Source organism: Anolis sagrei, chromosome X (assembly GCF_037176765.1).
Source record: "Anolis sagrei isolate rAnoSag1 chromosome X, rAnoSag1.mat, whole genome shotgun sequence".
NCBI classification, from domain to species: Eukaryota; Metazoa; Chordata; class Lepidosauria; order Squamata; family Dactyloidae; genus Anolis; species Anolis sagrei.
The window spans coordinates 48,202,391-48,217,021 of record NC_090034.1 but is presented as its reverse complement, the minus strand read 5'-3'; positions in this window follow the sequence as shown (position 1 = coordinate 48,217,021).

The following is a 14,631-nucleotide window of genomic DNA, read 5'->3' as shown; positions in this document are numbered from 1 at the left end:
CTTCAACAGGAGCCCCTGGTGGAGAAAAGGGTTCATGACAGAAACGGGGACATGAGAGAAGGAAATTTGCATATGGTCTCTGATTGGCCAGCCTCAATTCCAAGATTCCGAGATGACAAAGAGAGGAAAGGAAAAGGCCAGGGGCTGCATCAGAAAATAACCAATACAGACCAAACTTGGCACACAGAGCCCCCATGACCCACCCTACATCCTACTGCAGTTTGGAGGAGGATGAACCATGGATGATGGGACTTGCATACCATCACTCACATTCTGAGACCACTGTTAACCTCATCCAATGACTGATCTAGACCAAACTTGGCACGTAGACCTCTCATGACCCACTTTACGTCCTGGTGCGGTTTGGTCAGGGATGGACCATGGATTATGGGACTTGCAGTACCTTTGCTCAATTCTTGAGACCACTGCAACCCCCATACAATTACCAATAAAGACCAAACTTGGCACACTGAGTCTCCATTACACACTCTACATCCTGGTGCGGTTTGGAGGAGGATGCACCATGGACGATGGGACTTGCAATATCTGCACTCCCTTCCTAAGACCATTACAACTGCCAACAATGATGGATCAGGACCACAATTTACACAGAGAGCCCGCATGACCCACTCTACATCCTGGTGCGGTTTGGAAGACTTTGGCAATGGATGATGGGACTTGCAGTCACTTCATTCACTTCCTGAGACCACTGAGACCCTCGCCAATGACTGATCAAGACCAAACTTGGCACACAGAGTCCCCATGATCCACTCTACATCCTGGTGCACTTTCGCTGAGGACAGACTATGGATGATGGGACTTCAAGTACCTCCACTTCCCAAGACTGCTGCGACCCTAATCCAATGACTGATCAAGACCAAACTTAGCACACAGAGCCCCCATGACCCACTCTATATCCTGCTGCTGTTTGGAGGAGGTTGGACCATGGTTGATGGGACTTCAAGTACCTTCACTCACTTCCTGAAAACAATGCCACCGTCATCCAATAAAGACCAAACTTGGCATACAGAACCACCATTACCCACTTTCTCTAATAACCTGGGCAGCGCCGGGTCCCCAAGCTAGTATGAAATATTTTCCATGGCCAATTCATTTCCATTCTTACAAAAGTGGATCAAAGGAATGGACGGGTGAAAGAAATGTCTGTCTGTGTGATCTCCATAAACGGCAACTGTCAATTTTTTTCTCTTTTGAGTGATAAACTGAGAATGATACAAAGTGGTCTTGTCCTCCCAATCTGACAACTATGTGAGAGCAAGAAGTGTCCTTTGAAAGGCAGAGGACAGAACTATCTGGAAGAGAGATGGCTCAGCGGCCTTCTCCCCATCTCCTCCCCTTTCCAGTTTTCTGGAATCAGCTCTCTCTTTTCAAAGCTGAGCCGAAATGAAGCTCTGGGCAGCATGATAATGGGAGAGGCCTTCTGTGTCAGACCAATTGGTTGTGTGTCCTTCACCATCCAGCTTACCCTTTCACGAAACCCTGCCTCTTTTGTTCCCTCCCTCCTTCTGGAACCATTTTGTGGAAGTACGCCACAGCCTTTTGCACAGAGAAGAGTTTCACGAAATGGCTGCTGCCTGCATGGTCTTTCTCCTTTCCTACATCCATGTGGAGAGAGTCCAGAGCATTCAGAGAAGCTAAATAAGTTTGAGATCAAGATAAAGGAACAGCTACTGTGATATATGAACTGTATTCATGGCAGTGGCATTCAGTTTTGAACAGTCCCACAGTAGAAACTGGATTTTAAAAAGGAAAAATGACAATTTTTGAAAATGGGTTGTGACTCCCATGGCACTCTAGTGAACTGAATGAGCTTTTTCATACTAAACGCTACTTTTCTTTTTATGTAAAATGCTCTTTGCAAATGTTGCACTCCAATTGCCATACTAGAAAGAGGATTGGTGATGCAAAAGGGCAGTGGTATATTGAAAACACTGAGGCTGACACCAAGGCCAAGGAGAACTAGTCCAGCTCAGCCGTCCCTATTTGACTGAAAATTGAGCCAAAATACCATTGTGCAATATGAAAACACTGTAATAAATTCATTTCAGCTCTTGCGAAACCGGTGAAGAAAGGAATAGAAACATAAAAGAGCCATAGGTCTTTTATACAATGGTAAAGTGGTAAACTACTCGAAATGGTCTTGTATTCCTGGCCTGACAACCATGAGAAGTGACTGAGCTTCCTCCTTTCCATTTCCCTGTCTCTTCCCTTGTACTGACCTCTTCATTTTGGATCCTAATGAACTATTTCTAGATTTGATGACACTGTTTGAACAAGTTTAGTGATAACATTTAAATTGTTGTTGAAAAAGGCCTAAATAGAAGAGTAAAGTGTGAAAGTAATGCCATGCTGCATCATTTGGTCACACTTGCAGTATCAACTGCACACAGGAACATGCAGCTAGGAGTTGTTTTTCTTTTGAGAAACTGGGCTTGCCGTGCTTTTCAAGAATTGTGTTCTGCCTTCCAGGGTCTCTGAGCCAAAATGAAGCTTTGTCTCTTGTTCAGTTTGAAGGGGGGAGTGGCATTTTTCATTCTCCTTTTTCGAGTGCTTCTGCGGTGGAAACGATGAAGCTATCTTTTCTATAGGAAAGGGATTCATGAAATGGCAGCTGGTTGTTTCCCCCCCTCCCAAAGGAAGAGTGGTTCCCTCCTTGTTCTTGCTGCATCCCTCCTCCAGTCTGCTTACTCACTGCCTTGCTCTCCCTCTTCCCTCCCCTCCCTCCACCTGCATTTTCTCTCAAGGTCTTTTTATCTGATGGGAAGAAGGCAGCCACATAATATGGCTGCAAGATATTTTTGTTTGAAAGACAGTGCTCTTATCAGCTCTACCCACTTGCTTTATAAGAGTTTAAGACATACTGTATTTGGCATTTTGATATGTTTATCTTGTGTAGAGAGAAAATGAAGTGCTTAATCAGAACCCCTGAGTGTTTCCCCAGTACTGCCTTATTTTGATGAATAATATTTGTGCAATGTTTTCATTGTGCCTTTTTGGAATTGACCTGTATCATTTTTGTGCCCTTTCTTCTCTCTGCATTGGAAAAGAGATTCTAGAGCATTAAGAAAATAAACTGTGTTGAGTTAATTATAGGAAAAAAGTAATTGCTTAATTTGCTCTGCAATGGACCAATTTTGTGTAAGTCTTACAACACCAAGTTCTAAGTGTTGGCCTAGTGTGTAGTAAAGTAGTGAGCATGTGGCAGTGTATCTTTATGGGACTGTATGGTTTTGCAGGCATAAAGTAGGAACCAGTGAATTGATCAGGACCATTTCTTCTGTGTTAATGTTGGACACTAACTGTTTCATGTGGTCTTGCATTCCCAATGGTCTTGCATTCCCAGCTTGCTGAGAGTGCTACAGCACAGGTAAGGTTTGAAAAAGGGAACGGCAGGACTGTGTTGAAAGCAAAATAGTATTCCCACATTACTATGACATACTGGCGGAGCTCTTCTTTTCCCATCCATTTACAATTGTCTTGAAACATTTTCTGCAAATATGCAATTCTTTGTATTTTTCTGAATCAGATATATTTGTTGAATATTCCTAGCTTGCCATCTGATCTGTAGCATGGACACTATGCCTATACGTTGTGCTTAGAATTGCTTTTCTTTAAGGGATCTGAGCAGTTTGGATGACACACTTTGCCAGGACAGAAAGTTCTGTACTCTAGGCCGTCTGAGCTGAAAGTGAAGTACTGGTTCCTCTTTGGCATCCAAAGGGGAGTGGTTCCTTCCACATCAACCAATCAGGTGCAAACTCCCCCTCTCCTGCCCACACTAGCTCTGACTCCTCCTTCCACCGCCATGTTGAGGAAAGGCACTGCTGCTTTTTCTGTAGGAATAGGGATTCTTGAAATGGCTGCAGAGTGTTTGTTTTTCCATAGTAGTGATGTGTGTGTGTGTGAATGAGAGAGAGAGAGAGAGAGATCCTCCTCCCTGCTTTCAGAGTGAACTTGGTTATATCTAAAGCATAATTTGCAGAAATTCATTGGAAAATTTCAAAATACTAATAGAAGCTTCATTTCAGTCTTCCAAAAGCAGGTGAAAAAGTGAATTAAAGGATGAAAACAGTGTCATTCTCTATTATCTCCATAAGCTACAAAGACCACGTTTGTTTCATTAGTGGGGAAATGGAAGAATCCTAAATGGTCTCACCTTCGCGATTTGACAACCATGAAAAAGTGAGGACTACAAATTGAAAAGGAGAAGGCAGCAGTGTATTAATTGCCCACACGGCACTTGAAAAATGTTCTGCTTCCCAATCTGTCTGTCTTCCACTGTTGTGAAAATGACTCATACCGATTTAACTGTATTTGCCTTCTTAAAGCACTATTTACAAGTTTTATGACTTGAATTGCTATGTCTTATCAGATATACAAAGAATGCCTGAGCAGAAACATGTGAAAACAAGGTCATGTATGTTTTTGAACACAAGCATAATATAAGCATCATACAGGATTGGTAAGAACGTAGCTAGGAATTGCTTGTTGTTTTAAAAGTGGTTAGTTTGTATTCTACAATATTCCCAGATTGGAGAGATTCAGACTCAGCAGCTATGTGTGTGGAAACAAAGCTATGTCTCTTGTTTGGCTTGAAGGGGGAGTGGCTTTCCTCCTTGCCGGCTCCACGTGCTTCTGGCCCCATGTGATTTTGTTTTGTGTCCCTCCTGTCTCCTGCCTCTTCTCTCTGACTCCTCCTCCTCCACCATTTTATGAAAAGGATCTGACTATCTTTTCTATGGGAAGGAGTTCCATGAAACGGCCGACCGGTGTTTTCCTTCTCTTGTTTTGATTGAAGGGGGAGTGGCTTTCCTCCTTGCCGGATCCATGTGCTTCTAGCTCCATGTGCTTTTGTTTTGTGTCCCTCCCCTCTCCTGCCTCTTTTCTCTGACTCCTCCTCCTCCTCCTCCTCCTCCTCCTCCACGATTTTGTGAAAAGGAACTGATTTTCTCTTTTTGCTGGCTCCATGTGCTTCTGCCCCCATGTTCTTCTGCATCCTTCCCCTCTCCAGCCTTCTCTCTCCAGCTCCGCCTCCTGCTACCATTTTGTGAAAGAGTCTTGCTATCTGTCCCGTAGGAAGGAGAATCATGAAATTGCAGCTCAGTGATTATTTCCACCACCGATGTGCGAGTGGTATCCTCCCTCTGGAGCTCCTTCCCTCCTCCTTTATGTGGCAGACTCCCTGTTTTTTTTTTTCAAAGGGGGTGTGGGTTTCTTTCTGGCACTGCCTCCCTTTTGACAGTGCTCTTTCCTCTTGTGGCAGACTCCCTTCCTTGCTCTCCCTCCTCCCTCCTGTAGCATTGGCTTCTTTTTCCTTATAGAAAGAAGGGAATCACATTAAATGGCTGCAGTGCCTTTTTCTAAAAACGTGGAACTGGGGAATTTTACTGTGAGCCTAGCTTCCTCTTCCCTGACTTCTACAGTCCTCTTTTCAAAAGTGCGCCTTGCAAACATCTGACACACCCTTTATTTTCCAAATCCTTATATCTCTTCAATGACGCTACTTGCTGGAAAATCAGACCTGTGTCATAAAGAGGATTCCAGTCCAGCAAATTGAGAGTGCTTCTGTAACATTTCTCATGAAAGATTCATTTCCACTCAAATGAAAGGAGTTGAAAAAGTGAATGAAAGGAAGAAAGCAATGTATGAGCTCTGTAAGCCACCAGTGTTGGATGTTTTTCCTAAGTGATGTAATGAAAGTATTTAAAATGATCTCATCTTCCAGGCCTGAAAAGCATGGCAGAGTGAGAATGGCACTTTGAAAAACAGTTCAGCAGAGTGTCGGAAAAGAAAATGGCCTAAATCCCACGAGAGGACCCACATCCCAATTCCTTTGCATTTCAGTGTGCTTATTTAGTTATCGTTTCAGGAGCAAACCAAACAATTGTATTTCATTTTTTAAACAAACAAATAAAACACAAAGTTTGCAAGCTCGGTAGTTGATTAAATGTCCTTTGACCAGTAGCTGGCAACTTGGAGTGCCTCTGGTGTTGCTGCAAGAAGGCCCTCCATTGTGCATGTAGCAGGGCTCAGGTTGCATTGCAGCAGATGGTCTGTGATTTGCTCTCCTCCACACTCGCATGTCGTGGATTCCACTTAGTTGCCCCATTTCTTAAGGTTCGCTCTGTATCTCGTGGTGTCAGAGCGCAGTCTGTTCAGCGCCTTCCAAGTCGCCCAGTTTTCTGTGTGTCCAGGAGGGAGTCTCTCATTTGGTATCAGCCATTGATTGAGGTTCTGGGTTTGAGCCTGCCACTTTTGGACTCTCACTTACTGAGGTGTTCCAGCGAGTGTCTCTGTAGAACTTAGAAAACTATTTCTTGATTTAAGTCGTTGACGTGCTGGGGGACATGAGAGAAGCCCCCTTGCAGGATTGTAAGACACCCGGGCGTCCCCTGGGCAACATCTTTGTAGACGTCTGATTCTCTCACTCCAGAAGCGACCACCTTAAGAACAGGCAAGCATCCCGAGCTCTGAGGATGACCTGGGAAAGAATCACACTGGAGCATTGCAGCATACCCAAATACCTGGGAGTCACTCTGTACCGTGCCCTGACATACAAGAAGCACTGCCAGAATATCAAGCAAAAACAATATCATTTCAGTGTGCTGAAAATGGCTTGTCTCCCTACAGATGAATTTCCAAAGTTTCAGTTCTTAAAAACACTATTTGCAAAGTTTATGAAACACTTTAAAGTTTTGAACAATTATGTCTGCTTGCCAGAGCATAAGTGAAAAGAAGGAAAGCAAAGATTTGCTGTATGCATTTGAGCAAAACCGTAGGAGAAACCTCCAAGAGCATTTGGAAACATGCAGCTTGGTCACAGAAAGGAGTTTGCTTCCAGCCCTATTCCACGATGGAGGGATGTTGACTCAAGAGTTGTTTGAATGGAAATGAGCTCCAGCTCTTGTTCAGCTTGAAGGTGGGAGTGGCCTCGTTCTCCATTTGCCAATTGGCTAAAGCATCCCTCCCTTCTCTGGCCTTCTCTCTCCCTGACTCCTCCCCCACCACCATTTTGGGAAAGGATCCTTCTGTCCATTCTGTAGAACAAAGTTCCATGAAATGGCGGCTAGAGGCATGTTTTTTCCCCCCAAAGGAGGTATGGCTTTTTCTCTGGCACTGCCTCCCTTTTGACAGCGCTCTTTCCTCTTGTGGCAGACTCCCTCCCATCCTCTCCCTCCTGCAGCATTGGCTTCTTTTTCCTTATAGAAAGAAGGAAACCACGTTAAATGGCTGCAGTGCCTTTTTCTGAAAATGTGGAATTGCGGGACTTTACTGTGAGTCTAGCTTGCTCTTCCCTAACTTTCTAGAGTCCTCTTTTCAAAAGTGTGCCGTGCAAACATCCCACTCTCCCTTTATTTTCCAAATCCTAACATGTCTTGAATGTTGCTACTTCCTGGGATGGCAGAGCTGTGTGGTGAACAGGATTCCAGTCCAGCAACTTGAGAGTGCTTCTGGAAACCTGATGTACCTTTCCAACGTCTTTATTCTGTGCATGGATCATAGACACCCACAATGAGAGTGACAGAGAAAGGAGCACACCGTTGGAGGAAAAGCATTGCACATGAAATGGCAGTTCCGCTACCTGGCTGAGCACCTTCCCCCCCATTATAGCGGAGTTTGGTATACCTAAAAGATTACTTGCAGGATATCAATGGGAAATTTCAAACTTTTCTCATGAAAGATTCATTTCTACCCTAGCCAAAGGAATTGAAGAAGTGAATGAAAAGATGAAAGGAATATCATTTTGTATGATTTATGTAAGCCACAAGTGCTGTCTTTTCTTCCTACGTGTTATAATGGAAATATTTAAAACAATCTCACCTTCCGGGCCTGACAAACATGGCAGAGTAAGGATGGTACTTTGAAAAACAGTTCAGCAGAGTGTCAGAAAAGAAAATGGCCTATATCACACTCAAGAGGCCCCATATTTCAGTGTGCTGAAAACGGCTTGTCTCCCTAGAGATGAACTTCCAGAGTTTCTGTTCTTTAAAGCACTATTTGCAAAGTTTATGATGCACTTTAAAGTTTTGAAGAATTATGTCTGCTTGCAGAGCATAAGTGAAGAAAAGGAAAGCAAAGATTTGCAGTATGCATTTGAGCGCAACTGTAGGAGAATCCTACAAGAACATTTGGCAGCATTCATCTTGGCCACAGATAGGAGTTTGCTTCCAGCCTTATTCCAGGACGGAGCGATGTGAACTCAAGAGCTGTTTGAATGGAAATGAGCTCCAGCTCTTGCTCAGCTTGAAGGTGGGAGTGGCCTTCTTCTCCATCAGCCAATTAGCTACAGCATCCCTCCCTTCTCTGGCCTCCTCTCTCTCTGACTCCTCCTCCTCCACCATTTTGTGAAAGGCTCCTGCTATCGTTTCTGTAGAACAAAGTTCCATGAAATGGCGGCTGAGTTCTTTTTTTTGCAAACAAGGTGTGGCTTTCTCTCTGGCACTGCCTCCCTTTTGACAGCGCTCTTTCCTCTTGTGGCCGACTCCCTCCCTTGCTCTCCCTCCTCCCTCCTGCAGCATTGGCTTCTTTTGCCTTCTAGAAAGAAGGAAGCCGAATTCAATGGCCGCAGTGTCTTTTTCTGAAAATGTGGAACTGGGGGACTTTACTGTGAGCCTAACTTCCTCTTTCATGACTTTCTACAATCCTCTTTTCAAAAGTGCGCTTTGCAAACATCCCACTCTCCCTTTACATTCCAAATGCTTACATCTCTTGAATGTCCCTAATTGCTGGAAAGTCAGACCTGTGTCGTGAACAGGATTCCTTTCCAGAAACCTGAGAGTGCTTCTGGAACATGGTGTACCTTTCCAATGTCTTTATTCTGTGCATGGATCATAGACACCCACAATGAGAGTGACAGAGAAAGGAGTACACTTTTGGAGGAAAAGCACTGCACATGAAATGGCAGTTCCGCTACCTGGCTGAGCACCTTCCTCCCCATTATAGTGGAGTTTGGTATACCTAAAAGATTACTTGCAGGATATCAATGGGAAATTTCAAACTTTTCTCATGAAATATTCATTTCCACCCTAGCCAAAGGAATTGAAGAAGTGAATGAAAGGATGAAAGGAATGTCATTCTGTATGATTTATGTAAGCCACAAGTGTTGTCTTTTTTTCCTACGTGATATCATGGAAACATTTCAAACAATCTCATCTTCCGGGCCTGACAAACATGGCAGAGTAAGGATTGTACTTTGAAAAACAGTTCAGCAGAGTGTCAGAAAAGAAAATGGCCTATATCACAGTCGAGAGGCCCCACAATTCAATGTCCTGAAAACGGCTTGTCTCCCTACAGATGAACTTCCAGAGTTTCTGTTCTTTAAAGCACTATTTGCAAAGTTTATGATACACTTTAAAGTTTTGATCTATTATGTCTGCTTGCCAGAGCATAAGTGAAGAGAAGGAAAGCAAAGATTTGTTGTATACATTTGAGCGCAACTGTAGGAGAAACCTACAAGAACATTTGGGAGCATTCAGCTTGGCCACAGAAAGAAGTTTGCTTCCAGCCCTATTCCAGGACGGAGTGATGTGAACTCAAGAGCTGTTTGAATGGAAATGAGCTCCAGCTCTTGCTCAGCTTGAAGGTGGGAGTGGCCTCCTTCTCCATCAGCCAATCAGCTACAGCATCCCTCCCTTCTCTGGCCTCCTCTCTCTCTGACTCCTCCTCCTCCACCATTTTGTGAAAGGCTGCTGCTATCCTTTCTGTAGAACAAACTTCCATGAAATGGCGGCTGAGTTCTTTTTTTTGCAAACAAGGTGTGGCTTTCTCTCTGGCACTGCCTCCCTTTTGACAGCGCTCTTTCCTCTTATGGCAGACTCCCTCCCTTGCTCTCCCTCCTCTCTCCTGCAGCATTGGCTTCTTTTGCCTTCTAGAAAGAAGGGAGCCGAATTCAATGGCCGCAGTGTCTTTTTCTGAAAATGTGGAACTGGGGGACTTTACTGTGAGCCTAACTCCCTCTTCCATGACTTTCTACAATCCTCTTTTCAAAAGTGCGCTTTGCAAACATCCCACTCTCCCTTTACTTTCCAAATCCTTACATCTCTTGAATGTCCCTACTTGCTGGAAAGTCAGGTCTGTGTCGTGAACAGGATTCCTTTCCAGAAACTTGAGAGTGCTTCTGGAACATGGTGTACCTTTCCAATGTCTTTATTCTGTGCATGGATCATAGACACCCACAATGAGAGTGACAGAGAAAGGAGTACACTTTTGGAGGAAAAGCACTGCACATGAAATGGCAGTTCCGCTAACTGGCTGAGCACCTTCCTCCCCATTATAGTGGAGTTTGGTATACCTAAAAGATTACTTGCAGGATATCAATGGGAAATTTCAAACTTTTCTCATGAAAGATTCATTTCCACCCTAGCCAAAGGAATTGAAGAAGTGAATGAAAGGATGAAAAGAATGTCATTCTGTATGATTTATGTAAGCCACAAGTGTTGTCTTTTTTTCCTACGTGATATCATGGAAACATTTAAAACGATCTCATCTTTCGGGCCTGACAAACATGGCAGAGTAAGGATGGTACTTTGAAAAACTGTTCAGCAGAGTTTCGGAAAAGAAAATGGCCTAAATCACACTCAAGGGGCCCCACATTTCAGTGTCCTGAAAACGGCTTGTCTCCCTACAGATGAACTTCCAGAGTTTCTGTTCTTTAAAGCACTATTTGCAATGTTTATGACACACTTTAAAGTTTTGAACAATTATGTGTTCTTGCCAGAAGATAAGTGAAGAGAAGGAAAGCAAAGATTTGCGGTATGCATTTGAGCACAACTGTAGGAGAAACCTACGAGAACATTTGGGAGCATTCAGCTTGGCCACAGAAAGAATTTGCTTCCAGCCCTATTCCAGGACGAAGTGATGTGAACTCAAGAGCTGTTTGAATGGAAATGAGCTCCAGCTCTTGCTCAGCTTGAAGGTGGGAGTTACCTCCTTCTCCATCAGCCAATCAGCTACAGCATCCCTCCCTTCTCTGGCCTCCTCTCTCTCTGACTCCTCCTCCACCACCATTTTGTGAAAGGCTCCTGCTATCGTTTCTGTAGAACAAAGTTTCATGAAATGGCGGCTGAGTGCTTTTTTTTGCAAACAAGGTGTGGCTTTCTCTCTGGCACTGCCTCCCTTTTGACAGCGCTCTTTCCTCTTGTGGCAGACTCCCTCCCTTGCTCTCCCTCCTCCCTCCTGCAGCTTTGGCTTCTTTTGCCTTCTAGAAAGAAGGGAGCCGAATTCAATGGCTTCAGTGTCTTTTTCCTCAAAATGTGGAACTGGGGGACTTTACTGTGAGCCTAGCTTCCTCTTCCATGACTTTCTACAATCCTCTTTTCAGAAGTGCGCTTTGCAAACATCCCACTCTCCCTTAATTTTCCAAATCCTTACATCTCTTGAATGTCCCTACTTGGTAGGATTTCAGACCTGTGTCGGGAACAGGATTCCTTTCCAGAAACTTGAGAGTGCTTCTGGAACATGGTTTACCTTTCCAATGTCTTTATTCTGTGCATGGATCATAGACACCCACAATGAGAGTGACAGAGAAAGGAGTACACTTTTGGAGGAAAAGCACTGCACATGAAATGGCAGTTGCGCTACCTGGCTGAGCCCCTTCCTCCCCATTATAGTGGAGTTTGGTATACCTAAAAGATTACTTGCAGGATATCAATGGGAAATTTCAAATTTTCTCATGAAAGATTCATTTCCACTATAGCCAAAGAGTTGAAGACGTGAATGAAAGCAATGTCATTCTGTATGATGTCTGTAAGCCACCAGTGTTGTCTTTTTTCCCTACAATTTATAATGGAAATATTTAAAACGATCTCATCTTCCGTGCCTGACAAACATGGCAGAGTAAGGATGGTACTTTGAAAAACAGTTCAGCTGAGTGTTGGAAAAGAAAATGGCCTGTATCACACTCCAGAGGCCCCACATTTCAGTGTGCTGAAAACGGCTTGTCTCCCTACAGATTAAGTTCCAGAGTTTCTGTTCTTTAAAGCACTATTTGCAATGTTTATGACACACTTTAAAGTTTTGAACAATTATGTCTTCTTGCCAGAGCATAAGTGAGGAGAAGGAAAGCAAAGATTTGCGGTATGCATTTGAGCACAACTGTAGGAGAAACCTACGAGAACATTTGGGAGCATTCAGCTTGGCCACAGAAAGAAGTTTGCTTCCAGCCCTATTCCAGGACGGAGCGATGTGAACTCTAGAGCTGTTTGAATGGAAATGAGCTCCAGCTCTTGCTCAGCTTGAAGGTGGGAGTGGCCTCCTTCTCCATCAGCCAATCAGCTACAGCATCCCTCCCTTCTCTGGCCTCCTCTCTCTCGGACTCCTCCTCCACCACCATTTTGTGAAAGGCTCCTGCTATCGTTTCTGTAGAACAAAGTTCCATGAAATGGTGGCTGAGTGCTTATTTTTGCAAACAAGGTGTGGCTTTCTCTCTGGCACTGCCTCCCTTTTAACAGCACTCTTTCCTTTTGTGGCGACTCTCTCCCTTGCTCTCCCACCTCCGTCCTGCAGTATTGGCTTCTTTTGCCTTCTAGAAAGAAGGGAGCCGAATTCAATGGCTTCAGTGTCTTTTTTCTCAAAATGTGGAACTGGGGAACTTTACTGTGAGCCTAGCTTCCTCTTCCATGACTTTCTACAATCTTCTTTTCAAAAGTGCGCTTTGCAAACATCCCACTCTCCCTTTATTTTCCAAATCCATACATCTCTTGAATGTCCCTAGTTGGTAGGATTTCAGACCTGTGTTGTGAACAGGATTCCTTTCCAGAGACTTGAGAGTGCTTCAGGAACATGGTGTACCTTTCCAATGTCTTTATTCTGTGCATGGATCATAGACACCCACAATGAGAATGACAGAGAAAGGAGTACACTTTTGGAGGAAAAGCACTGCACATGAAATGGCAGTTCCGCTACCTGGCTGAGCACCTTCCTCCCCATTATAGTGGAGTTTGGTATACCTGAAAGATTACTTGCAGGATATCAATGGGAAATTTCAAACTTTTCTCATGAAAGATTCATTTCCACCCTAGCCAAAGGAATTGAAGAAGTGAATGAAAGGATGAAAGGAATGTCATTCTGTATGATTTATGTAAGCCACAAGTGTTGTCTTTTTTTCCTACGTGATATCATGGAAACATTTCAAACGATCTCATCTTTCGGGCCTGACAAACATGGCAGAGTAAGGATGGTACTTTGAAAAACTGTTCAGCAGAGTGTCGGAAAAGAAAATGGCCTGTATCACACTCGAGAGGCCACACATTTCAGTCTGCTGAAAACGGCTTGTCTCCCTAGAGATGAACTTCCGGAGTTTCTGTTATTTAAAGCACTATTTGCAAAGTTTATGATACACTTTAAAGTTTTGAACAATTATGTCTTCTTGCCAGAAGATAAGTGAAGAGAAGGAAAGCAAAGATTTGCAGTATGCATTTGAGCACAACTGTAGGAGAAACCTACAAGAACATTTGGGAGCATTCAGCTTGGCCACAGAAAGAAGTTTGCTTCCAGCCCTATTTCAGGACGGAGCGATGTGAACTCAAGAGCTGTTTGAATGGAAATGAGCTCCAGCTCTTGCTCAGCTTGAAGGTGGGAGTGGCCTCCTTCTCCATCAGCCAGTTAGCTACAGCATCCCTCCCTTCTCTGGCCTCCTCTCTCTCTGACTCCTCCTCCACCACCATTTTGTGAAAGGCTCCTGCTATCGTTTCTGTAGAACAAAGTTTCATGAAATGGCGGCTGAGTGCTTTTTTTTGCAAACAAGGTGTGGCTTTCTCTCTGGCACTGCCTCCCTTTTGACAGCGCTCTTTCCTCTTGTGGCAGACTCCCTCCCTTGCTCTCCCTCCTCCCTCCTGCAGCATTGGCTTCTTTTGCCTTCTAGAAAGAAGGGAGCCGAATTCAATGGCTTCAGTGTCTTTTTCCTCAAAATGTGGAACTGGGGGACTTTATTGTGAGCCTAGCTTCCTCTTCCATGACTTTCTACAATCCTCTTTTCAAAAGTGCGCTTTGCAAACATCCCACTCTCCCTTTATTTTCCAAATCCAAACATCTCTTGAATGTCCCTACTTGGTAGGATTTCAGACCTGTGTTGTGAACAGGATTCCTTTCCAGAGACTTGAGAGTGCTTCTGGAACATGGTGTACCTTTCCAATGTCTTTATTCTGTGCATGGATCATAGACACCCACAATGAGAATGACAGAGAAAGGAGTACACTTTTGGAGGAAAAGCACTGCACATGAAATGGCAGTTCCGCTACCTGGCTGAGCCCCTTCCTCCCCATTATAGTGGAGTTTGGTATACCTAAAAGATTACTTGCAGGATATCAATGGGAAATTTCAAATTTTCTCATGAAAGATTCATTTCCACCCTAGCCAAAGGAATTGAAGAAGTGAATGAAAGGATGAAAGGAATGTCATTCTGTATGATTTATGTAAGCCACAAGTGTTGTCTTTTTTTCCTACGTGATATCATGGAAACATTTCAAACAATCTCATCTTTCGGGCCTGACAAACATGGCAGAGTAAGGATTGTACTTTGAAAAACTGTTCAGCAGAGTGTCGGAAAAGAAAATGGCCTGTATCACACTCGAGAGGCCACACATTTCAGTCTGCTGAAAACGGCTTGTCTCC